This window comes from Polypterus senegalus, chromosome 4 (genome assembly GCF_016835505.1).
Source record: "Polypterus senegalus isolate Bchr_013 chromosome 4, ASM1683550v1, whole genome shotgun sequence".
In the NCBI taxonomy this organism is placed as follows: Eukaryota; Metazoa; Chordata; class Cladistia; order Polypteriformes; family Polypteridae; genus Polypterus; species Polypterus senegalus.
The window spans coordinates 195057251-195083610 of record NC_053157.1 but is presented as its reverse complement, the minus strand read 5'-3'; the positions used below and the strand labels follow the sequence as shown (position 1 = coordinate 195083610).

Genomic DNA, 26360 nt, shown 5'->3' with positions numbered 1-26360 from the left:
AGTTACATACACCCGACATACGACTTACGAACGGGGCCGCAGCTGCTCCTTCATCTGTCTAGGGCAGGGGTGTCAAATTCAATCACAAAAGGGGCCAAAATCTAAAACTTACCCTAAGTCGCGGGCCGAAATGTTTACTGAACAGTCATAAACTAACAATATTAACCAGAAATATGAATTTCAAATGAGTGCAATAATCTTTTTCCTTAACAGGGCTGTCAAACCAACTCACATGATATCAAGCAAAACAGTAATATTGCCACGTACATAAAATGCTCATCGTTTTGTTTTCTGGCTAGTTGTCTGACACCGTTTTCCCCGGGTCAATGAGTCAATGTCTGGTTTTATTTCTTGTGCTGTAGCAACCCACAAAACAGCGTGGAGGTGGTCATCGGTGATGCATGACTTGTGCTTGTTTTTGTTCAGATTCATTATTGAAAACATCTGTTCACAAAGATAGGTGCTCCCGAACATGGACAGAACATGGGCAGCTTGAAGTCGGAGCTGTGGCATTGAGTCAGGGGGCAGTAGAAGGTAGAAGTTCTCAATTGCAACATCCTGAAACTTCAATTTCAGGCAACTGTCAATCTGAAGCTCAATTATCTCCATCTGAAGGTGATGGGGCACATTGTTGACATCAACTGTAAAAGGATTGGCAAAAATGTCAAAGCCTGAGTGCTGTGTTCTGAAGTCAGAGAAGTGCCGTTCAAATTCAGTTATTAACCGGCTAACTTTGGTAGCCAGCCGACTACAAGTAAAGGAGCAAAAACAATGGCTGAGATACTCTGACAAACAGGAAAGTGGGCAAGATTGTCCTGTTCCAGTTGGGACTTCCATAGTTGAAGTTTATGCTGGAATGCTGTGATCATGTCAGCCATCTTCGTGATGACTTATTTGCGTCCCTGCAGCTTCTGATTCAGTTGGGCAAGATGCTCGCATATGTCACACATCATAGCAAAATTACATAGCCAGGTGGGATCTGACAGTTCAAGCAAGGGCTTTCCTTTACTTTCCATGAAAAGAGCGATTTGTTCTCTGAGCTCAAAAAATCTTTTGAGGACTGCACTCCTGCTCAGCAATCTTGCTTCTCTGTGGTATGACACGTCTCCATGCTCTGCACCCACCTCCTGTAAAAACTGCTGGAACTGGCAATGATTCAGGCCACGTGCCCGTATAAAGTTAACTGTTTTAGTGACTGTGGTCATTATGTCATTCATTTCCAGAACTTTTCCACACATAGCTTCTTAGTGGATAATGCAATGATAAGTAATCAGAGGTGTGTGGCAGTGATTTTTATGCATTCTTTCCTTCATTAGTCCAACTAAGCCTTTCTTTTCTCCACACATTGCAGGTGCGCCATCAGTAGTTAGCCCCACCAACTTTTCCCAGGGTAATTTATAATTATTTATGGATTTCTCCACAGCCTAAAATATATCTCTACCAGTCGTCCCATGCATGGCAGCTACATCCAAAAGTTCCTCAGTGACAGAGAGTTCGGTCTTTGTGGCACATATAAAGATGGACAGCTGCGCTGTATCATCAGTGTTGTCTGTGCTTTCATCGACAGCAAGTGAAAAAGGCGAGATAACTGCATGCCTGTTCGGCCAGCTGTGTTGAAAGATTTCCTGAGAGTTCCCGAACTCTGTCTGCAATGGTGTTTCTTGACAAACTGACATATTGAAAACTCTGTATCTGGTCTGGGCATACTTGCTCACACACTTTTAGTATACATTGCTTCAAAAAGGCACCTTCTGAAAAACACCTTGAAGTATGGGCAATTTCTTCAGCCACTATAAAGCTTGCTTTCACTGTAGCCTTTGTAAACATTTGCTACTGTGATTGCAGTTTGCCTTTTAGTTCTTGCACAATTTTATACTTTTCTTCCAAGGTATACTTGACATACTTAACACCATGTTTGGTGTCAAAATGACGACGTGCATTGTACTCTTTCATCACCAAAACTGCCTCATAACACAATATACTCACTGGTTTGCCCTCTCTAAGCACAAACACGTATTCACTTTCCCATTTGTCATTAAATTGTCTGCCTTCATTGTCAACTTTTCTTTTTTTGGACATTTTGGGATCAATATCGCCACTAATAAGATAGTTTTATTGGTAATCTGCGGTAGAAGGGAAAAGTAGAAAACTGCACTGGGATAGCTTGATTTGGCAGATGGAGTGAAGAAGGCGGAGTAATACGTGTTCACAGAATGCCTGTTAATGCCAGGCAGGGTAATACAGATTGCAGATTCTGCTGTTAACGCCTGGCAGAGTAAAAAAAGATTCACACAACGCCCGTGAATGCCTGGCAGGGTACAGATGGCAGATTCTGCTACTAATAATCAATGCCTGCAGTGTAGGTTCTGCAACTGACAGTTTCTGCTGCTAATCTTATGCCTGCAGTAGCAATGGAGATCAACAGAGATCAAAAGACAATGGCAGCTTTTGCTCACAGATAGGCGCTACAAATGGACAAACAACTGGCAGCATCTGCTGCTAATTTAATGCCTGCAGTGTGTGTGTGCTGTGAGACAAATGGCAGCTTCTGCTCAGACCTGGAGTAGCTTGCGCTTGCATTACGGCCCGCCACCTACCACGCTCACATGCCAGCCTCCTACCACGCGTACAGGCCTGCCTCCTACCTGACCTAAGCTGCAGGAGACGCTGCTGCGCATACGTGCTGACATCTCCATGGAAACAATACAGCACTGTGCTTCTGGCATTGTTGAAGCCACACAGCGATGCGCCCTTTTGTGGCGAAAATAGAAGCAGCATGTTTTTTTTGGCCACATTGCAGCTTGATTCCTGCGGCCGGATTTGGCCCGCGGGCCTTGTGTTTGACACATGTGGTCTAGGGGACGCGAAGCAGGCTCCTCAGTAACTACCGCTCCATCATCTCCAGCCTGGGGGCGTTGCAAGCGGTGGCTGGACGGAGGCTGGAGGGGGGTGGTTTCACTGACTGCGCAGTGTAATGTCCCTCGGGTGGCTCCAGTTGATGAATGGGGCGGTGGGGGCCGCACCCCATTCATTCTCAGTGGGCGGCTGGGTGTGTGGCAAGCGCTCGTGTGCAGGATGGAGGCTTGATGGAGCGGAGGGGGGGGCAGTTCACTGCTCACCCACCACGCCGCCGCAGCTACTGCTCCTGACTGGATGGAGGCTGGATAGGGCAGAGGGGGGCATTTCACTGCCCACCTACCACACAGCCTTGCAGTGTCCTTCAAACAGCTGCCCTGTTCGATTTCGGTGGGTGGCTGGTGATGCTGCAAGCGGTGACCCGGTTGTGGTTGAATGGAGGCCATTGAGGGTGAATGGGGGAGCGAGGGGCAGCATTGTAGTGTGCCTTGGCTGGCTGCCTGTTGAATGGGGGTGGTGATGGGCGATTCACTACCTGCCTTTGGCCGCACCCTGTTCGCTCTCGGTGGGCTGACGCTGCAGGCAGCATACTGTATGCAAGTGGAGGTGACTGTGAGGTGGGCTGGTGGTGATCCGCCCCTTGCTGCCCCCATTCATTCTCAATAGCAAGCCTGCTTGTACTGTTATGTACATAACAGGAAGTTGTCTCTCGTTCAGTACACCAGACGTACTGACAAGGGGTGCCATCACCTGCTGTGATAGTGTGTACAGTGCTGTACAGAAGAGCTAATCTTAACCTTTTGTCTTCACCCTTTAACAATGTCGCTGAATCACAAATCTAATGCAAGTGTTGGTGATACAGTAAAGAAGAGAAAAACCATTACCATGGAAAATAAAGTAGAAATAATAAAAAGGTCAGAGAGAGGTGAAACTCCCATGATTCATTGGCAGAGCAGTTGGTTACAGTTGGTCAACAACAGCATTTATTAAAATGATGTACCTGTTCCGACTTACATACAAATTCAACTTAAGAACAAACCTGTTTATGATATCTCTGAAATAGAAAATAGGAGTTTGCGAAGGATGTTCATCTCAACATTATTGATTCTCACTTCTAATGTGAGATGGAGGTTAAACCCTCTATTCACATCTTGTTTAGTTTGTTCCATGCTTATAACAAAATTCTCTTGAAAAAAAAGTATTTTTATTTACTTTTGCTGTTTACTCCAAGGTATTTAAACTGATCTGCTAAAATAAATGGGTAGGTGTCCAGTCTAATATTATGTACTAGAGAGTTCACTGGAAAAAGCATACTTATATTCGTATTCATTTTAAGTCCAGATATCTTTTGAAAATGTTGTAGTTCATTAAGGACTGTTGGTACAGAAGTTTGTCTGATATATTTGAGACTGGCTTAGACTTTGATGTACCTTTAGCTACCTTTTCATTCTCTTTCTGACCCCATGGTCTCTCGGTTTGACTAAATACAGGATATCTTGGATAGATCATAAAAAAAGCTAAATAACACCTCTGCCAGTCGAGTACTGTCTCAGACCAAATTTATAAATAAATAAATATATAATGTATACATATATACATAAATTATTATACAGTATGTGCGTGTGTGTGTATTCTTTTATATAAAGCTATACATAATATTAAACCTGTTGTTTACTCCCGTTTAGCTCAGCATTCACCACTGATGGATTCAAAAATCAGAAACACAATGCTACAGGCCATCTGGTGATTCTGGTGCTTACTTTTAACATTGTGCCAAGAGTGACATCCCCACATTATATCATGATGATGAAAACCTTTCTAACTGACTTGTTTGATCTTCAGGTGCTTTGTAATGATAATCTGCCTCTAGTAAATATGGAAATTTCTGCTATGAATAAAGTACAAAATAAAAACATTATCTTAATATTTTTCATAGGAATATATTGGGCACACTTAAACTATGCATCACTTTAAACTCAATTCCATGACACAAAATGCATAATGGAAGCCAAGATTGGTACAATAACAATAACAACAGGAATACACTAAGCAAACATTCTGGTGCTCATTTCCCCTTGCTCTTATTTTTGTGAATTTAAATTTCAGCCACTCCTAATTGCCAGAACAATGGGGTTACAATATCTTTAGAAAAAGATCAGTTGTCACAGCAGCCTTAAAAATGCAGTAAGCCCACCACTGAGGTCTGTCAGTCACTGTGCGGCCTGAAAAAAACAATTTTATATATCAACATAGCTGCTTAAACTCATCAAAGTCAGATATCTTTCTCTGTCCATCTGGACACAGTAGAATTATTAATTTAAAGACCATCTCAGGTAAGATTAGGTTCCTAAAGAATGTAATAAAAACTACCCTTTGCTGCCAAGCTTGTAAACTAACCTCTTCTGTATTTATTTATTATTGTGGTTTTATTTACTCATGACTTATCAGGTATTTTGCAAACACTACACTGTCTGACATAAGGGTACTTAGAAGGTATTTAGGGAAAATAAAATTATATGATTTGACTATGTATCGTGATGCTTTGTCAACTGGAACCTCTGCACACACTCAGACTCTGGACACCGGTAATACACCCAATTACACCAGTGGTGGAAAGTGGGAGCACAGAATTAAGGAAAATTTTCCAAAAGAAAAGAATTCTTTATTATATTGCCAACAACACAAAAAAAATCTAATATCATACACTTAAATGTAGTTCTCTGCACTGACACAGAATCAATATACATAAAACAAAAAACTAAAATAAGTGATGGCATATATGTACAATATTTACAATGGCTCAAAAACAAACCATCAGACAACTCTTTACATGTTTCTCTTTCAAAAGCCTTACAGATAAGGGTTATCCAGGACATCCTGAATACAGAGGTGGTCATCAAGTTCACACCCCAAGCCTCCAGCTGTTTTACCTTTAATTTACCCCATGCCCTTTCAATGATCCATAAATGCTAATTTATGACATTGGTAAGCTCCAACCCTTTCTATTCTTCACTTTCTCCATTGGACCTCTTTCAGACATTTTACCCTACCCCTGTTTTGCTTAAACCATCAAGAAAGGGTTTACAGAAACAAACAGATTAATGAATTCAGACATTCCTGACTTGAAGAAATGATTGAGCTGCTTTGTATGTCAACTTGTATCCCTCCAGCTCTAACTTTTACAAGTACCATACATTTGCAGAGGATGTTACCGACTTACATTAAATTTATGTTTTTATTATATGATAATAATAATAATAATAATAGCAGAGACAACATGGGATTCAAATCTATTACACCAGAGTTTCTAAATGGCAGTTTATTCACTGTGCCATTTGCACAGATCCTTAACAGAGAAGTGTTACCACTGTGACAACTGGTTAAAAATAAAATGTGCAAACACACACGTATGTGAACGTCTTTTACTTTGTACTGACTGATAGTTGAGCAATTTCTTTTTCTTCGTTTTTTTTTCTTGAATAAAAGCATACTTGTTTTGTTACACCTTTTGTGAAAGTGTTTCTTGTATACTTTGCCTTCAGTTTTCACAAATCCTATAATTCACATCAAAATTATATTGTTATTAGTATAACATATTCTTCTTCTTTCGGCTGCTCCTTTTAGGGGTTGCCACAGTGGATCATCTTTTTCCATATCTTCCTGTCCACTGCATCTTGCTCTGTCACACCCACCACCTTCATGTCCTCATGTCCTCTCTCACCACATCCATAAACCTTCTCTTAGGCCTTCCTCTTTTCCTCTTCCCTGTCAGCTCTATCCTTAGTATCCTTCTGCCAATATATGTTACTAGTATAACATATGAAAAAAATTTCTGTTTTAGTTGTGTGTTCAGCATTTATTGTCTCGTATTTCCTCTGTCATTCAATATCTATAAAAATAATTGTAGACAAGGAACACACTGTATTTCATTACCTATATAATTCCTTACAAAAGCATCGCAAGATAAACACTTCAAGATGGATTTGAACTGTTAGGATTGCAGTAGGGCGATGTGTTCATCTGACTGAATGGGGAGTGGAGGGTGTAGCAGGCTACGTTCTACTAATCTATACATTTGTAAAACAAAAGTGAGCTATTAGCACAGTGAGAAGGAGCTACGAGTTTCTTTGCATATGTCAGGAAAATTTAAGGAGGTCAAAGACAACAAAATAAATTGTAAGCCTCAGGGATTCTAGTGTTAAATGCTAAAGCACCCCAGTTGTGCTTTGACTCTGCAAAGTTTTTTTTTAATGAAAAAAATGTTAACATTTTAAATGGAAACATATGTAAACAGATGTTTAGTGCCAAGATTTTTTTTTTCTTTTTCAAATACTCAAACTGTTTTTGGCTATCTGTATTTTTTAAGGGGCAGGACAGTAGGAATTTACTATCAGGATGCCAGGCTGATTGGCTGTTAGTGAGAATGAAAAGTTACAGTTGTCACCAGGCACAGCGTTCGGAGTTATAGTACCTAAAAGATGCCTGATGGCTCTAATGCGAATATCTAATAGGAGAACTTAATAAGAGTTTAAGTTCACTTACATTTTTACAAAAGGTATGCAGTTCTTCACACAAAATGATCACAGAACCACTTTCTTGTGGTTGATTTTAATTCTTGATCTAATTATATTACCTGTCTTTTGATTATCAATTGATTTAGATTTATTTTTATGGCTCTGGGTTCCTGATGTCCTACAACAGGGATTTTAGGTAGCAGATACAGAAAATTATAGAAGGGGATAAAAGACAGCTTATGATTTAAGATTGAAGGTTGCGGCCTCGATGGTGTATTGATTAGTCAGCCAAGCAATTTTGCAGTCATATTTTGGGATAAAATAAAAGATCCTCTCTAGAATGAAGATTATCTCACTTAACAAATCAAGGCCTTTTCCAAACATCTTAAAATTAAAAATAGATAAATGACTAGAAGAGTGACTGCTAGTATAGCACATTAAGTCATATGCACCCCAACAATGCCATGGGAGGAGGCTTTAGTCTAGAAAGGGAGAGATGCATGTCTCACTATCAAACATAAGCACTAAATAGAAAATGAACTCTAATTATGAACATAAATCCAAAAGGTAATATTGTGCAAGTATTTAGAGTACCTGGTTTATCTGGAGAACAGCTATGAATAATAAAAGTTGGTATAAAGCGAATGAAAACCTTGGGGTAAGACCATTATGATGGAAGACTAATGAATTATTAGAGATAATGTCTCAGATTCACGTATTAGATTCATGTACTGCGTGTTATCAGGATGATGTACAGGTTCAAAACCACCATGGGCAATGGGATAAGCAAATTGTTGTAACTTGGCTGTATCAAGTTATCACTGTCAGAATCAAGACAAATGACCTGGGTAATTTAAGCAAGACAAAATATTAATTGAAAACCCTAGAGAATAACTTAAGTGATTGTATTCTGGGATGTTCAAACTGTCCCATATGTTAGTTGACATAAAATTGAGGAGATAAGAAGCTTACATATGTGACTCAAATCTTACTGTAAGAAGGGTGTCCTGTTTCTAGAGCACCTTTTAAAAACTAGCAAATACAGAAAGGCTTAAAAGAAAAAAGTCAGGATAAAGTTTTAGATGTAGGATTAGGTGAGAAACAGTAGAGTACATTCAAAGATAAACTACATAAAATGTAGTTTTGTTTCACAACAATAATCAGATACATCACAAATCAACTCAGGATGAGCGGGGTAACATGAAAAAATAAATAAAGAATGTCAGCTTTGTAACATTCATAAGTATGACACTGTTAACTATAAAGTGTGTAAACATGAGAACCATATTGAAAAGAGAAATAAGGAATGCCAACAAACAGGTTAATAAGAATATTGTTACAAATACAAAACAAAGAGGAGGTGAGTCTTAGCCACAGCAGCAATGGAAAAATAAAGTATATTGACAAGAAAGCAAACACACTTTTGAGGAGCTAAAAAATTAGCAACATACAAGATTAATTTGTATTAAATGCAGAAACTTGAGTGCACATTATACAAAGACATTTAGTTATATAGTAAACTGAGAAAATTTGCCATAAGTTGCCCACAGAAAAAATTATATATTTATATATAGAAAAAAAGTAACAATTTTGAACTAAGAAAAAATATTCTACTACCTTAAAAAAGAACATGAAATCTAACTTTGTGAAAGGAAACTTCAGAACAACTTGGTGCAAGCAGAGTGGCATAAAATATCTAAAACAGGTGGGTCAAACTCAGATCCTGGAGGGACATAGTGGCTACAAGTTCTTTCTTACTTAGTAACCAGTTACTGCAGTTATTTTAATAAAGGTCATTTACATTCATTTTAATAAACTTCTGGACTGTAATAGACTTGTTTTTTTCTTAACTGGCAGCCATGCAATACGGTTTCAGTCAGACATGCCAGACCTCTGCTCTTGTATCTTGAGGCTTGGTAATGATCCTTCAGCATGTTCACCTATGGAAAAAGTGTTTCAACAATCTTCTAGGGCTACACCAGAGGCCATGAGTGACCACAGCATTACCAATCTAAGAAACTCACTAAATCATCCAATATGCAGTAGTGAAGGGCACTGTGTACAAAGGGCAGGGACTCAGCACAAGCTTATGACCCTCACTTACTAGTTTTGGTTAGTCATGGTTAACAATTCCAAGCTATTCAGAAATGGGGTTCAATCGATTACCAGCCCCACTTGTGCTGGTAGACACACATTGATCCATTTAGTGCAGCACACATACAGACCCCAGAGATATAAGGTTGTCATATACCTAATATTGCTACTTCATGAAAGCCCTCTAAGAATTTTTTTTCCTTCTGTGTGTGGCCACGAGTAGGCACAGGTAGACTGTGGATGTTATAAAATGGGTTACACTTTTGTAGATATGAACAAGCAAATCCATAGGGAGGTGTTAACTCACTTTATTCAGCAAGGTAAAACTTTTACACCACAGATACTATGGTGCAACTAACTGTAAAAAAGGAGGGTGGCTGGAGAAGGTAATGTCAAAAACAGTGAACAGCTGGTCATTCATGCAGGATGTAGTTCAATAGGCAAGTGCATGATAATTGAATTTTATTAATGTTTAATTTTTTGACTTTTTTAAATTTGTATTTTGAAACAGTGGATAACTGAATGTGGGGAAAAAAGAACAAATGAAAAGGTTTGGTGTGAAAACACAAAAATGACAAAAAATAAATAGAACAAATTTATAGTTTGAAAAAAACTGGCAGGGAGATTAAAAGGTGTTCATAACAGCAAAAAAACAGCACTTGGAGCACAAAGATGTTCTTTTTTTTAACTTATATCAACTTATTCCAATAAGGTAGAGAGGTAGCAAACACGAAGGGGCAGTTATACTGTGGAAAATGTCTGAAACTTGTTGGAATGTGTGAAAAAACATTTCTAGTGCATTAGATGACTTCATTGAGATTAAAGGTAATCAAAATAATTAAAACGATAGAAATCTTGGCCAGTGTTATGAATATAAGCTTACTTTTAACTATTGTTTATCTGACTTTGACACTGTCCTGTCTCTGTTATGCAATTTTGCTTTTGACTTTGTATTCTCCCAAATAGGAATTCTGATTTTTCTCTAAACTAAGTTTTCCTTGTGTAAATAAAATTATGGTTTAAGCTTTGCATTTTTTAGATTATGCATATGTCAAGAGTCTAGGTTACTGACAAATGAACTTGGTATGTGGAGCAGAGGGGCCTACTTCTAATGCAATGAGGAGACAGCATAAGTCCCATAATATTTTCAGATGCCATTTTTCCAATAACAACAGTTTTTCCTGTTTATTTTTCACCTTTACAAAAGGTTCTGAAATCAATCATGAAATTTCTGAGCTTATTTGGTTTATGTTTTGTATGTGAACAAAAATCTTGATGTATAAAGGAGGTAGTGATAATGTTGACATTGGCTAGTTTACAACCTGTTATAATATAAATGACAAACCTATTTTATCCATGTGTGAAGATTTTTAAATTCTAGCTTTCCTTGTTTAGTTTGTTTCATCTGGGCAACAGTCATTTTTTAAAAAACAGGAAATTGAGTACACAACTTAATAGCAACAGTCAAACTAAAAACATTTGCTATGTTTTGCAAATGTTGATCTTTAAGAGGTACTATTTATGGAAATATCAAAAACGTAGGAAGGAACTGGCATCTTGCAGAGCAAAAAACTGTTCTAAAAAACTATAACAAGTATAAAAAACATCAATACAAAAACAACACCACTAAATTTCTCTGTATGTATTACAGTGGTTCTCATTAAAAGGTCCTGCGACATCTGCAGCAGTTCTGTGGTGTGGTGTGGCATGGCAGGCATGATGTTCCCTTATGCTTACTAACTGCAAAATACCCGTCTGTTAGTACATGGTGGCAACAAGCCATCAAACATTCTGTCCTTTGCTTGAAGAAAACTACTGTGATCCCTCGCTATATCACGCTTTGACTTTTGCGGCTTCACTCTATCGTGATTTTTTTTCTCATAAACGCTTATGTCACTACGCATGCGCTTTCTGAGAACTTTTATCTAAGCCCTATGATGGCTCCTAAACGTGCTGCTTTTTCTAAGCCTTCTGACAATAAAACTAAGCGCCGGAGGAAGATGCTTACTATCCAGGAGAAGGTGAAACTCTTAAGAGAATTAAGAGAATTCTATATATACAGTATAATGTCTTTGCATCTTATGAACAATTAGGTTTCAAATTTAACATCCTATCAACACATTTTTTTCACTACTTTCAAATGAGGAACTTTGCTAAAAGGAACCTGTCCATTTTTGCTCACTTCCCACTTCTATTCCAGAAGAAATATTGATCAGTCTTAAAGACTGAGACAGCATCTCAATAATATATAAAAACATTTTAAAGTCCCTTCCTTTCAAAGAGCGCAGGTTATGGTGGAGATAACTCAGAAAAGGAGTGGAAGGCAACCATGTATAGAATACATTGTAGCTCCAATCATTTCAATCATTCTACTTAAAATCATTTATTGAGCACATTTATGTTGGTTAAAATTGTCTAAAATTTATCCAGGGCAATATCCAATATTGAACACTGCAGTGTAACTCCAGCCTCACTGGGCCACATGTTTCAGGTGTGCACCAAATTGACAACATTCTGAACCAAAAACTTTGAATGTCTATCATACATCCTTGGTGTCACAATCTATCCAAACCCAAAAACAGTGATTGGTGTACTCCTGGAGGGGCTTAAAGTGGAGAAGGACAAATTGATTGTAACTGCCTACACCACACTACTAGCGTGTAGGCTTTTCTTGCTTGACTGAAAGAATCCCAGACCATCTGTTACAAGTCAGTGGGTAACTGATGTTCTGTACTACTTGAAATTGGAAAAAATCTAATTCTAATTTAAAAAGAAAGAATAAACATTTACAAGTATTTATAACTTATGGAAAAATGTGGAAAAAATACAAAGCGCCTGATGAAGGCCCCACATAGGAATAATATAAACTTCAATCTATTGACATCCATTCTTGGGTTGCTTTGCACTTTACATCCAGTGCTGGCAAGATAAGCACTTTCTCCCCATTATGTTGACTTTTACAATTGTGTTAGAAAATAATTTTATGAAAGGATGGATGGATGTTAATATTCCTTATAAGCTTTGGAGAGCTTCAGGCAAAAGGCAAAAATATTTCACTCATTTCATAGAATTTGTTATTCATTTTTTCTTTGTTGAAACTAAGCATTATGAAATATGATTTCAAAAGTGCTATTATAAAGAAAATGTCAGAGAATGAGTAAATTTAGTGACGAAGAATTACTCAGGGTCATATGAAAGAAAAGCAACAGAATAATTCTGATGCCAAGGAAGTATTATTAAAAAGAACTGGCTTTAAAATTCAGTAAAATAAACAGTCATGAACTCTGTTATGTGAATTGCTCCAAGGATGCTAGATGCTTGTTGTTTTCATAGAGCCATTCAGAACTGTGAATTGTTATTATACTCAATGGTCTGCAGACAGGACAAGAGCAATAGAGATGTATGTCAATCCAGCAGCTTCTTTACATTTAGCAGATAGGAGACACAGCAGAATTGATAGAACCCCATTCATTGTAGCTCCCAGTCTTTTTGTCATTCTACAGTAATTCACAGAGGCATTGTGCACCAGTCTGGACACTAGAGAGTTCAGGTGTGGTTTACTGTGCCAAAGCTGGATATTACTCTTCAGTTTTACTGTGCACATTTTACACAAGGATACTACGTTTTCAAAAAATGTCTTCCTGACTGATCTACAGTTACATAAAACAAATTTTCACAGGAATGTTACAAAAGGCACCTCCTTTTCTAAGCATTAAGCCTCATAAAACCTACACTATAACATGTGCGTGGCTCATACATATGGAATAAAAACAGGCTTACACTATAAATTTTGCTTAAATAACACTTTATGCTAAAGATGTGTTCAAATTCACTACCATATAGATGAAATTGATCAGGTAAGTTTCTTCCGGATTTAGATATATGATGTGTTGCATGAGTCAAAAGGGTGAAATATTAAATTCCTGGCACTCGTAGGGCTAGTCTTTTATTGGAGTGCACTCGTGATCCTTATTGTGAAAGAGCCTACAGTAAGTTCAGAAAAAAGGTTTATTGTGTTGTCCTCCAGCAACAATTATAATGGGCGTACAATATATCTGTGGAGCATTTCCTATTGGGCACAAATAAAGTACGGGGGGAGTCAAGTTAAAGTTAGAAAATAGGATTTATTAGAAAATGGAACGAACCTTAACAAAACTGATAATGTCATTTCTCAATGTAGTCTCCACCCTCCTCAATGCACTTGCACCACCTGCCTGGAAGTGCTTGGATTCCAGCAACATAAAAGATTTTGTCTTGTCCTCGCAACCACTCGTGCACCCGAGTTATTGTCGAACACTTCATGCTGAGGGGTACTACAGTCACTAGTGCAAGTTACTGTGACTTGCTGGAGACCAATGTAAAGCCTGCTAGTCGATCCAAGTAGCGGGGACTGCTGTCTCAAGGAGTCCTTTCACTGCAAGACAATGCCTGCCCCCACACTGCTAAGAGCACCAAGGCTTGTCTGGAGAAACTTAAGTTTGAGGTATTGCCACATCCTCCTTATTCATCTGATTTGGCACTGTGTGATTTCCACCTTTTCGGACCTCTAAAAAAACATCTGGTTGGTCGTCGTTTCAAGACAAATGATGACGTGAAGAAAGTGGTGTACGAGTGGTTGCGAGAGCTGGAGAGATGATTCCATAAATTATCAGTCTCTCGCATGAGATAGAATCAATTTCAGATCACACTGCTTATCTACAGAAGGTTTGCATTATTCCATTACAACACTTTTGCTTTTTAGTGAGAACTGCATATCATTACAAAAGTCTAGCAAACAGTTTAATTACGTAGGCAAAAGCCATTTCTTTTTATTCTCACATTCCGAAAGTTCCATTATGACCTTGGTATTCATCTGTGTTTAATACAATGGGATTTCTTTATTGATTCAGTCTTGTCATTTCTTTTTTCACAAGATTCACACAATTTTGTCTCACCTACCTAGCTTACTATTCTGGTTCTTATTTTCTTACTCTTGGCGGATTATCAACAACTGCTATCTGCCATTTTCAACTCCTTTGGAATGCATCTGCCCAACAGATTAATTTTGTTTCTAAGCTACCCTTCTGGTTCACTCTCTTTTCTGGATGTCTATTGAAACTAAAATGACATTTTTTGTGATGAAATAAATATATTATAATATATTACAAGTTTATGAGATAAATAAAACATTTCATTTTCTTAAAGAAATCAAAAAAGTAGCTTTCTACAAAAAGGTATCTTCGGCAAATCATAATTCATCTGTTAGATTTTTTTTGTCACAATGCTACATATCTGTACATAATAAATTCAAACACTAAACTAATTAAAATAAGTATATTAAAATAAAATACATGTAATAGTAAATATTAAGAAGTTCATACTAAAAGGAAAAAGAAAAGGTCAATGCAAAGCTAAAAAAAAGTAGAAAGCATGACACATAACAAACAAAGAGAGCCATAAGGAAGGAATCAATCAGTTTCACAAACAGATCAGGAAAACGCTTATCATGACATCTAGGACATGGCAGTATAAGCAAATGTAAACAAATAACAAGTTTGTTACAGTTAATTCAATAAAAGTTCACAATTAAATATTTGTATACACAGTGCCTGACACAAAATCTCAGTATACAGTCTGTTAATTTCACTCTGTCATATATTTGTTTTAGTATGCACCGTGTTTCAGAATATATTATATGTTGTAATAGAGTATACAGATTGTTAAGAACAAATGAAGCCCTAAATGGTATCTCATACAAGCTGATAACTCACCTTCAAACCAGTCACTACTTGAAGAGCAGAGATACAAGCCTCACTTCAGGCATGACACCAAAGCACTGTGGTGACACAGACACAGTGCTAACGGCAAGTGCCAGAGTACAATGATAGACAGTGAATTAAAAAATACACCAATCAATAAAAACAAATTAAGCATTTGTCTAACACGACTAAGAGTCAAATCTCACACTGTCATGTTGTATGTCTGGAAGGTGTTGCAGTTTATTGTGAAAGGGATGTTGTTTTTATTGCATTCAGAAATGAAAGTGTACATCTTAACATTACAGACAGTAAGATATGTCATTCCCTTCTAAACCATAATTTTAGTAAACTAAAGGATTCTCAGTTGAACTTTGCTTCTAACACTTCAAATATAATGTTTACTGTGTTTTGCAATAAAATGCTCCTGTTGTTGTAAGGATCAAGTTCAAAACTCTTGTTTTAACCTACAGATCCCTACATAATTCTGCTCTTTGAATTCTCCACTCTCTAGTCTCCTTTACATTCTTAGTGGAAGTCTCCATTCTGCTTCAACCCTGTATTCTGACTGTCTCTGCTCTTGCCCCACATACTAAAAGTAGAACTTTATTTCTGTATTTTTTTTATTTTTTGATCACAAGAAGTGGAATAAGCTTCTCATGATCATCTGAGCAGTCTCATCTAGTTTAGGTGTCTTTTCAAAACCATCTTGGTTTTTAACTCTCTCCTTTTTTTCCTCCAATATATGTGCACCTATACTGACTCAATAATAAATATAAAAAAATATATATATATAATATATATATATATAGTCACATATGTGCACAAAGGGGACTCATTCAAGGTTTGGATAAGATAAGCATTACATTCCTGGGTTGAGAGGGGGCGCTGTTGCTAACAACCTTGTCTTTCCATCTGCAGCTCTGAAAGACCACAGGCAGACAAAGACTTACCACGGCCCCACATACGTCCTGAACCTCGCCCCTTCTGCGCATAGATATACATGTATAGCTTTACCGACTGAAGTCAGTGTCTTTTTTATGATCCAGCAGTAAGACCAGTAGTTTTTTGTTTAACGTAGTGGCCAATACTTTAGTACATTTTCATTTTCTTTTGGTGCCACTTAAACAGGCATTACCAAGTTGGTAAGAGGGCAGAGCTATATAGTGACTTTAACATCAATCTTCTGTCTGATCTTTTTGTCAGAGTGAATAGTGTAGAACAAAAGAGAGAGCTACAAATATATATAACAGCCGAGTCTGTATCTGACTGTTAAGCTAAAAAAATGTCTATACCAAGTATTTTGTGTTTATTTCTCTTTTCAGTTGCAGTTTAATTCTATAAGGTTGTTGACACTTTTTTCAACATGGAAGATTTGGTTTCAGGTTTTGCAAGTATATCGTTTTCTGATTAATCTGAAATAATCTCCCTGAGTACAGCTAGGAACAAAGCAGGTTTTATTTATGTATATATATATATATATATATATATATATACATATATATATATATATATACATATATATATATATAAAAGTTTGGACACACCTCCTCATTCAATGTGTTTTCTTTATTTTCATGACCATTTACAGCACTCCATCACTCTCCTTCTTGGTCAAATAGCCCTTACACAGCCTGGAGGTGTGTTTGGGGTCATTGTCCTGTTGAAAAATAAATGATCGTCCAACTAACCTGACTTCTGCACAACACAACTGCTGGTCCCAACCCCATTGATAAAGCAAGAAATTCCACTAAATAACCCTGATAAGGCACACCTGTGAAGTGAAAACCATTTCAGGTGACTACCTGTTGAAGCTCATCGAGAGAATGTCAAGAGTGTGCAAAGCAGTAATCAGAGCAAAGGGTGGCTATTTTGAAGAAACTAGAATATAAAACATGTCTTCAGTTATTTCACCTTTTTTGTTAAGTACATAACTCCACATGTGTTCATTCATAGTTTTGATGCCTTCAGTGAGAATCTACCAATGTAAATGGTCATGAAAATAAAGAAAACACATTGAATGAGGAGGTGTGTCCAAACTTTTGGCCTGTACAAAATGTGGAAAAAGTGATGTGCTGTGAATACTTTCCGGATTGCACTGTGTATATATATATATATATATATTGTGAACGATAGGGGGCGTCCTCGCTCCCTTGAACCCCTGTCCACGACTCCAGATACCAGGTAAAAGTCCTCAAATCGACTTTATTTTGTTACCACAGTGTACAAAGCACACTCTCCTCCACAATACTCATATAAATCACTAATACTAATCACAAATAACCAATCCTCCAGCTCCCAGACGCGTTGCCACCCTTCCACCCAGCTCAGCTCATTGTCTGCGAGTTCCCAAAGTCCTTTTATACTCCCTGACCCGGAAGTGTTCTCAATCCTCAGTCCATGTGATCCTCAATCATTTCCGGGTCAGGTAAAAGCTCTTTTCTTCAACCCGGAAGTCCGTCGCTCTTCCTGTGACGAACCTCCGGGTCACAGGGCACGAAGAAGCCCTCGGTCCTCCCTGCAGCTCCCTCCTGTGGCCCCCACGGCATCCAGCAGGACTTTGCATAAAAACTCCAATGTCCATGATGCCCTGCTGGTCTTCTGGGGACCTCCACGCTGCAAGGAGGGCTCCACCTGGCGGCTTGGGGGTATTGGCCGGGATAAATGGCCGGCCATCCATTACAGTATCCCTCCCCCAGTGACGAATTATTATTCGGAGCGGCCTGTCCCGAGAGGGAAGTCTTCCTCCAAGAGGACGTCCTGGTTGAGCCTTGATTAAAACGAACATCTTGGTCCTTGGAGAACCTAGGGGGAATATTATTCCAAATTGACATCTTGTCCCCCTCTCTCCAAGGACAGTTCCGCCAAATATGGCCCAACCTTCGGCACCCGTAACACTGCCTCTGTCCTCCTGGTATTCTTCCCCTACGGGACTGAAAACAATAAGGAAATGTTAGGTCCGCCCCTTTTACTGGGAGAGAAACCCCTGCCGCCTCTACCGGTGTTTTTTCTCTTTCTGCTTTTCCTTTCTTGTCAGGAGACCCCCGTTTTATTATCGGGATCTCCTGCTTAATCTGGGGCTTATCTACAGTCCGAGTCTCTCTATTAAATAAAGAGAGACCCTTTACTGTTTGCACCCCTTTATTTTTACAAATTACGGCGGCGTCTTCAGGGCTGCCTCGCTCCGGGAGTCAGCACTGTCTAGCTGCCCCGGATCGATTAGCCCTTCCGCCGACCACTTCGGTTAACGTAACGACCTCTCTTGTAGGGTACGCCGTGTATTGGCACCGCTACTTATTAAGCGGGCCCGGATCACACGCGTCCCTCTATTATGTACGATACGGGTCTCGCTTACCTGTATCGCCGCATCATTCATTACGGGAGGCTCCCCACCAAATCGCCGCACGTAGGCCCTCACCTTCTCCAACAGCTCTCTGGCTGCGCTCCCAAATCCCCGACGATCTTTTCAATGGTCGTCAGGACCTGTAAGACACTCGCCACGGGCTCGGTTAGTTTTTTGAGCTCCCGCAAGTTTATATAATTATTTATTTCGACCGGCAGAACACTCACTTCCTTGTTCGCGTTACCTGTCGACCGGGAGCCAATGAGCACGCCTGCTTCAGGCACGTGCTCTGATGGGTCTCGCGGAGGCTTCTGGAACTTGGTGTTCTCAGAGGGTCGAGTTGCTTTCTTCGGCAAACTGCGGTCTGTCTTTAATATTTTTGCGACATCCCGATCAGCTACTTCCCGACCCTCCTTACCTTCTTGTGGGTTGAGCGATGCCTCGCTTGCCTCCCCCTTCCCCTTCCCCTTCGGAAAGACCAAGTCCGTTCCTTCGGGCTCGAAGGTGCAAACAGCAGGACGCGGAGCTCCTCCTTCCCAGAATGCACCGGGTTTGCTACCGTGTCCCTCGTCGGCTGCCATCATGCGGAAGTCGATTTCTAGGCGCTCTGGCTTCGACAGGAGAAGGCCGTCATCGTCGGGGCAGTGTCCTTTTCCCCTCGGAGCCTCCAGGTGGTCATCTCCAAGGTACATCCAATGGACAAGGTGAGAAACAATAAAAGGATTTTTAATGTCGTTCCCGGCACGTACCTTAGAGGGATCGTTGCTTCCTGGAGGTTTCTCCGGACTTGTAAGACCTCTCCTTAACTCCTCCCGAGCGTCGGCCATTGCACCTACGGCACTCCCGCTGGCGTTGTCGCTTTGCTTGCCCTTCTTCTTTCCCATTTTGGACTCGGTTTTTTCGGGTTTTGGCGATGCTGGGGTGATTCCTGATTCCGTAGTCCTCTCGGGGTTCGTTATCCACAGAAATTTTTGTTTCAGGTCCTCTGCAACTGACGCTTGAGTATCCTGCCGGCTACGCCACTGTGAACGATAGGGGGCGTCCTTGCTCCCTTGAACCCCTGTTCACGACTCCAGACACCAGGTAAAAGTCCTCAAATCGACTTTATCTTGTTTCCACAGTGTACAAAGCACACTCTCCTCCACAATACTCATATAAATCACTAATACTAATCACAAATAACCAATCCTCCAGCTCCCAGACGCGTTGCCACCCTTCCACCCAGCTCAGCTCATTGTCAAAGTCCTTTTATACTCCCTGACCCGGAAGTGTTCTCAATCCCCAGTCCATGTGATCCTCAATCACTTCCGGGTCAGGTAAAAGCTCTTTTCTTCAACCCGGAAGTCCGTCGCTCTTCCTGTGATGAACCTCCGGGTCACAGGGCACGAAGAAGCCCTCGGTCCTCCCTGCAGCTCCCTCCTGTGGCCCCCACGGCATCCAGCAGGGCTTTGCATAAAAACTCCAATGTCCATGATGCCCTGCTGGTCTTCTGGGGACCTCCACGCTGCAAGGAGGGCTCCACCTGGCGGCTTGGGGGTATTGGCTGGGATAAATGGCTGGCCATCCATTACAATATATATATAGCTTAATGGCTTTCTACAGTGCTTTTTTTAAAGTACAATTTTCTTTCTCTTGGGGTAATGTGTAGAATATTTTCTTTATCTTGAAGTTTCCCAAGTTTGTGTTATATCACTAAAGATAGAGTTCTGGTCATTTGAGTATTACTACAGGCTAAGAAAACAACCCGGAAATAGAGGGAGTAAAATGTCATTGTTGTATGATTTGGAGATAGGATCGTAGTGAAAATAGTTTGAGACCTCAAAGTAGTGATCAGAGCAAGCTAAGACTTTCACATGTCAGCTCAGAGTATTCTCATCCAGCCTAGCCAGCTCCTACAATACTAGCTGCTGGTTTCTGGCCCAGCAAGCCTCAAAATGGGATAACTAGCATTTAAAAGTTCAAAAATATATTAAAGTTTCTATCAAGGGAAAGTAAACTTGAAAGAAATATTAGATTGAAGAGATAAATCCACCAAATAATCTTTATAAATCAAAATGTTTATTTAAAAAGAAACAGAAATATAACAAAAACGGAGCCAAAAGACAATTATATAGGATACAAGTTCCAAAATACAATCTGCAAGAAGAATCCAAGAACCAGAGCAAAAAGTACACACAAAAATCCAGTAATTCTAATAAGAAAACAATACTTATAAGACTCCACAAACTCCAATGTTCAACTCCTGAGGTCTCCCTTTTCCTGGCTTAAATAGCCAAAGGGGAGTGTCAGGAGTGGTGATGACAGGCTGTACCCGCCACAAAGGATATGCAAGATCATCAGTTTACACATTGAAGTATATTTGTAAACTAGCAAAATACCCGCGATTCGCAGCGGAGAAGTAGTGTGTTAAAGAAGCAATGAAAAAGAAAAGGAAACATTTTGAAAATAACGTAACATGATTGTCAATGTAATTGTTTTGTCACTGTTGTGAGTGATGAGTGTTGTTGTCATATATATATATATATATTTACACACACATACATAAACATATATATATATATACATATCTATACATATACACATATATACATACATATATATATCTACATATATACACATACATATACACACACACATAAATACATACACACATACATACATACACACACAAATACATATATATATATACATACATACACACACACATATATAAACATATATATACATATACATACATATCTACATATATACACACACAGCTATTTCGTATCAGTGCAATACGCTGCTTGTTAAAACGGATAACTCCCGCTCTTACGTGCAAGTCTGCGTGGATATTATGAACATAATGCATGCATAAGGTTCGAGCCGCATGTAGACGGACTTTTTTTGTTCTTGAAGTCACCAAAGCGCCGTGCAAACTCAGTGCGCTCAGTTTATCAGCAAAGTGCGATTTGGGAACACCGTAGTGACGACTTGGTTTAACATTACTTGGCAACAGGGAAAGTGAGGCAAGGTGCACTGGTGCATTTGTGTCTCCCATAAAAGCAGCTTCACTTGAAATCACTTTGTGATTGTGCACGGGTTAAAACGTCCGCTGAAGTGTCAGATTCTTATTTAATTATGCTGCTTTCTGTATCTTCTGCATTGCATTCAGGTTAACCTGATGTTTTGTCTCATAGTGCCGTCTTAGATTAAATTCTGTAATTACAGCCACATTAGCTCCACAAATGAGACACACGGGTTTAGTAAACATATACTCAGCCTCCCATCGGTTTTTAAAGGCTCTATTTTCAGAATCAACTTTTCTCTTCAGCATCGTGTGAGCTAGCCGCAATAACTTGATTAACTCGGTAAGTGTTGGCAAGGCAGCTGAAGCGCTGCATTATGGGATCTGTAGTTTATTGTGTTACCAGCGCTTCATATACCGGGCTTTAATAACAATAATACAGTATATAAAATGATCTCGCGGGCGGATATAATTACGCCGGGCGGATGTGGCCCGACCCTTGAGTTTGACACATATGGACTAAATAGAACTTGAAAAGATATATTTTTTCAAATGTGATTACGCAATTCAGATAGAGTTGACGCGCACTACAGCCTGCATGCCTCAATAAGTCATCCTTCCCTCGCTCTTACTTTTTTACCGTTCATCTAATGAATACACTGAGTATGGCTTTACCAAAACAATCATTGATGGCGAATAAAGTATCCATTATTCGAGTATGTAGATCGGGTTATATATATATACATATATATATATATATATATATACCAGCGCATCGAGAAGTAGTGTGTTAAAAAAGCTATGAAAAGAAAAGGGAACATTTTAAAAATAACGTAACATGACTGTCAATATACAGTATTTGTTTTGTGAGTGTTACTGAGTGTTGCTGTCATCAAGGATTTGATTATCATTATTTCTTTCAATCAGGTTCATATTTGTAGGATGTGTTGTGTTCAAGTTACATTCCGTGTTTGTCAATCGTTGTAAAGATGACAGGTTTCATTCATCGATTCGTTTCTTACTGCATCAATAAACAGCTCGTCTTCTTCTTTATCTGAGACCTGACACACTGCATGCACGTTTTTTACACTGTCTTCCTTTAGCGGGACATTGACTTTTTCCAACGTGTGCTTTGTTTTGGATTTATGAATATGCTTGTATGTATCAGGCGCTTCATATTTTTGCTGCCTTTTCAATTGTGTAATTCGGTTTTGTTCAGCTCTTTGGAACTGTTGCTTTTTATCTGTGCACTGCGTCAGTTCACGTGAGCCGCTCGGTGTACATGCATCGAAGTTTCCCAGCTGTGCTGGTGCCATCTCGTGCTATGTCCATGGCTGTATTTAATGTTACCTTAGTCCTGGCACTTAAAACTTTCTCTCGCAGTTTAAGCTGAGTTTGTACCAAACACCACCCTGACCATCTCATCTTCCTCTGCATAAGCACAGTCCTTAACCCGTGAATATTTAGTGGGAGTTTGCTATTGGATTGCCGCTGACGGACGGCCTTATATGGGCAGGCACTAAATTACAAACGCCAGCGGCAGCCTGTCTATGAACTTAATTTAAAGTGTAGGTTTACATCGTGCTTTGTTTCCGAAGTAGCAGAAGTCATGAATATGGTTGTATATGTCACTTTCGCTGCTTCTTATTGTTTCGCTGCCTTCTCAATTATATAATGCATGTTTTCTTCAGCGCTTTTTTTAGGTCTTCCTGGTTTTCTATGGACTGCGTGATTACGTGGGAGGCGTGATGATGTCACACGAAACTCCGCCCCCACGGCGTTGAAGCTCATCTCCATTACAGTAAATGGAGAAAACTGCTTCCAGTTATGACCATTACGCGTAGAATTTCGATATAAAACCTGCCCAACTTTTGTAAGGAAGCTGTAAGGAATGAACCTGCCAAATTTCAGCCTTCCACCCACACGGGAAGTTGGAGAATTAGTGATGAGTGAGTGAGTGAGTGAGTGAGTGAGTGAGTGAGTGAGTCAGTGAGTGAGTGAGTGAGTGAGTGAGTGAGTGAGTTAGTGAGTGAGGGCTTTGCCTTTTATTAGTATAGATTAAATAATTAAAGCAAGATCAAAGAAAAACATTTTATTTAAAAAAAATGGAAACTTAATAAACAATAAAAATATTAAATCCACAGTGAATAAATTTAAACCATGGTAAAGTTCCAGGTTGAGCCAGAGCACAAACACATTGGCAGTAAACAGAATAAAATACTGGAAAAAAACCCAGAATCAAACATTAAAAAACAGAGCTCTAAAGAATAAAGGGAATTCAAGAATATCCTTTTTTTAGGTTGTAAGCTGCCATCCTTGGAAAATAATTGCCACAAAGTTGTAGATCAATTTTCCAAATATTTTTAAGGACTACAATTAATCACTCCAGAGCACTGGGATTACTGAAAGGGAGCCGAAAATGTTTTTATTTTGTTTTTAGATACCAAGTATTCACATTTCCAAACAATTTTAGCCGAAATGCATTATTGTGCTAAACTTCTACTCATGAAATTTTACTCCTCAGTTCTTCCAATTTGTGTCGTAACAGCCTTTACATGGGATTTTGTTTACATCAAGACAGCCATGCCACTTATAACGAACATAAGAGTCGATGTATTGCTCCCTCAGGATAGAATGAATCTGTAACAAAAATTAAATATTTATAGCATATCTCAAAATAGGAGCCTTGTTTTCTGAAACCATAACTTTTACAGCTTCAAAGTCATCTTGTTTAGTAAGTTTAAGGCTTTGGTATTCTGATTCCTCTGGTGGCCTGTAGGCTGTAAAAGTTAGCTACTGATTAAGAAATTTTTTTTAATTTATAAAATACAACTTCACCAAACAATGCGAGGGTTCATTCTATGGTGAATAACTGGTTAACATAATTATGAAAAATAAGTTCAACCTTAACTTTAAAAATACCAAACTTATCCTTTAAAATTCTCCCTCTTCCTTTATTACAAAAACTGCATAGTATATTTAATCAAGAATACTCTTTGTATTCTGTGAGTTAGTCAACTTTTTGTCATTTGTTCTCTATGTGTGCCACTTTTAAAATGGACTGATTAAAGGTGTAATACATAATAAAGGCTACTTAAATTTTAGTCAAAGCAGATTTTGCATTGGTCACTTCAGGAGATAAGCAATGTATTGAAAATACAAAAGCAGTGTTTGATTATTATTATAATGCAGATAATGGAAAAACATATTTTCAAAATTTTACAGCATCTTTTAAAAGAAAGCTTTAAAATACATCTTTACTACCTAGGAAATAATTATGCATTTTATTTTATGATGAGCACCTTAATTCAAAATATTGTGCCAGCATTTTTTAAGTATTGTAATTGTGCTGAATGTTGCATTGGACGTGGATGACATCAGCACTAAATCTCCAGCAGTATGAGCTGATGTTCCATATTTAAATAGTGATTTGTAGTGATGGCCAAGAAAAAGCTTTAATTAAATGTCTTAATGGAGAGCACAGATAATGTTTTTGATAGAATAGAATCATGCAGTTTGTGTTGTATAATCCACAATGTAAGTGAGGGCTGGCCTCAGTACGGCAGGCTGGTGCAGGAAATGCGGATGTGATAAAGTACAAAAGGCAGAAGACATGACCAGGGGCCTCATGCATAACAGCATGCATAGAATTCGCACTATAACATGATGCAAGCACAAAAGCCGAAATGTGCTTACGCACAAAAAATTCCAGATGCAGGAATCTGTGCATTCACAAACTTCCACATTCTTCCGCTACATAAAGGCGTGAAAAGTAACGCTATTGCACGCACCTGCTGTCCCACCCCAACTCCTCCCAGAATTACGCCTCTTTGAATATGCATATCGATATAAATAGCCATTAAGATCAGTCTTATGGGAAAAGCACGGGGGGAAAATATAAGAATTTCAGCGAATACCAAGTGGAGACAAGGAAAAACGTACTATTTGTTGGTTTAAACAGTGGTATAAACAACAAAAGGAAGTTGATTGAGTGGCATAGCATGTCGGAGAAATTTTGAAAGCTCAAGTTAACAAAGTCGCACAGTGCCCGAAATAAAAAAGAAGTTGTCACATATCAAAGTCGCTGCGAAAAGGCGTAGCCCACTGGCTGAGTGTCATATGAAAGCTTATTAGGGTACAGAGAAAAAAAAATAGGCACACGGTGGGAAAAAAGCACGAAATGTCAACTTTAATCTCAAAATTTCCACTTTAATCACATAGTTTATTTTATCATTAAAGTAGAACATCATAAACTTCATCTTAAAATTGTTTAATTTATTAGTTTCTCAAATCCCATTGTAACTAAAGTAGCAAGTTAAATGCTTTGTTTTGTATTTGATCTTCTATGTGCTCTATGTGTGTGAATCACTACGTGTTTCTTAAACCAGCTTTCTCTTCGTCCGACAGGACACAGAATCCATTACATTCGTGATATTACAGCTATCAGAATAATTAAAATACTGAGATGTATATGTGATATCATTTTCATGATGATAAGAGTTAAATCATATATTAAACACGGTGGAGCAGTGATTGTTCATGTCTGAGATGCTTGCTGCGCCATGTGCGACCTTCGATGAAATGCTTTAGTACAGAAGTACTGTCTCTTTCAAATGTACTAACCTCCAATTCCTGTCCTTCCTTTTCTTTCTTCAAATACCCAATCGCCACACTATCAGCTCTGTAATAGACGTTAAGCCATCTGTAAGCTTACAATGCCGATTCTTCAAAACTTTTAAGGAACATTAAAATATCTTTAGTACGTGTTTAATTATTCTATCCATCTATCCTTCCAGTGTCACACCACTCCC

The 26360-nt window shown here is 38.8% G+C and overlaps 1 pseudogene; it reads right to left on the bottom strand.

The window, feature by feature from the left end:
• Nucleotides 1-276: 276 nt before the first annotated feature.
• LOC120528783 lies at nt 277-21858 on the bottom strand (annotated as a pseudogene).
• Between the last annotated feature and the right edge of the window lie 4502 nt (nt 21859-26360).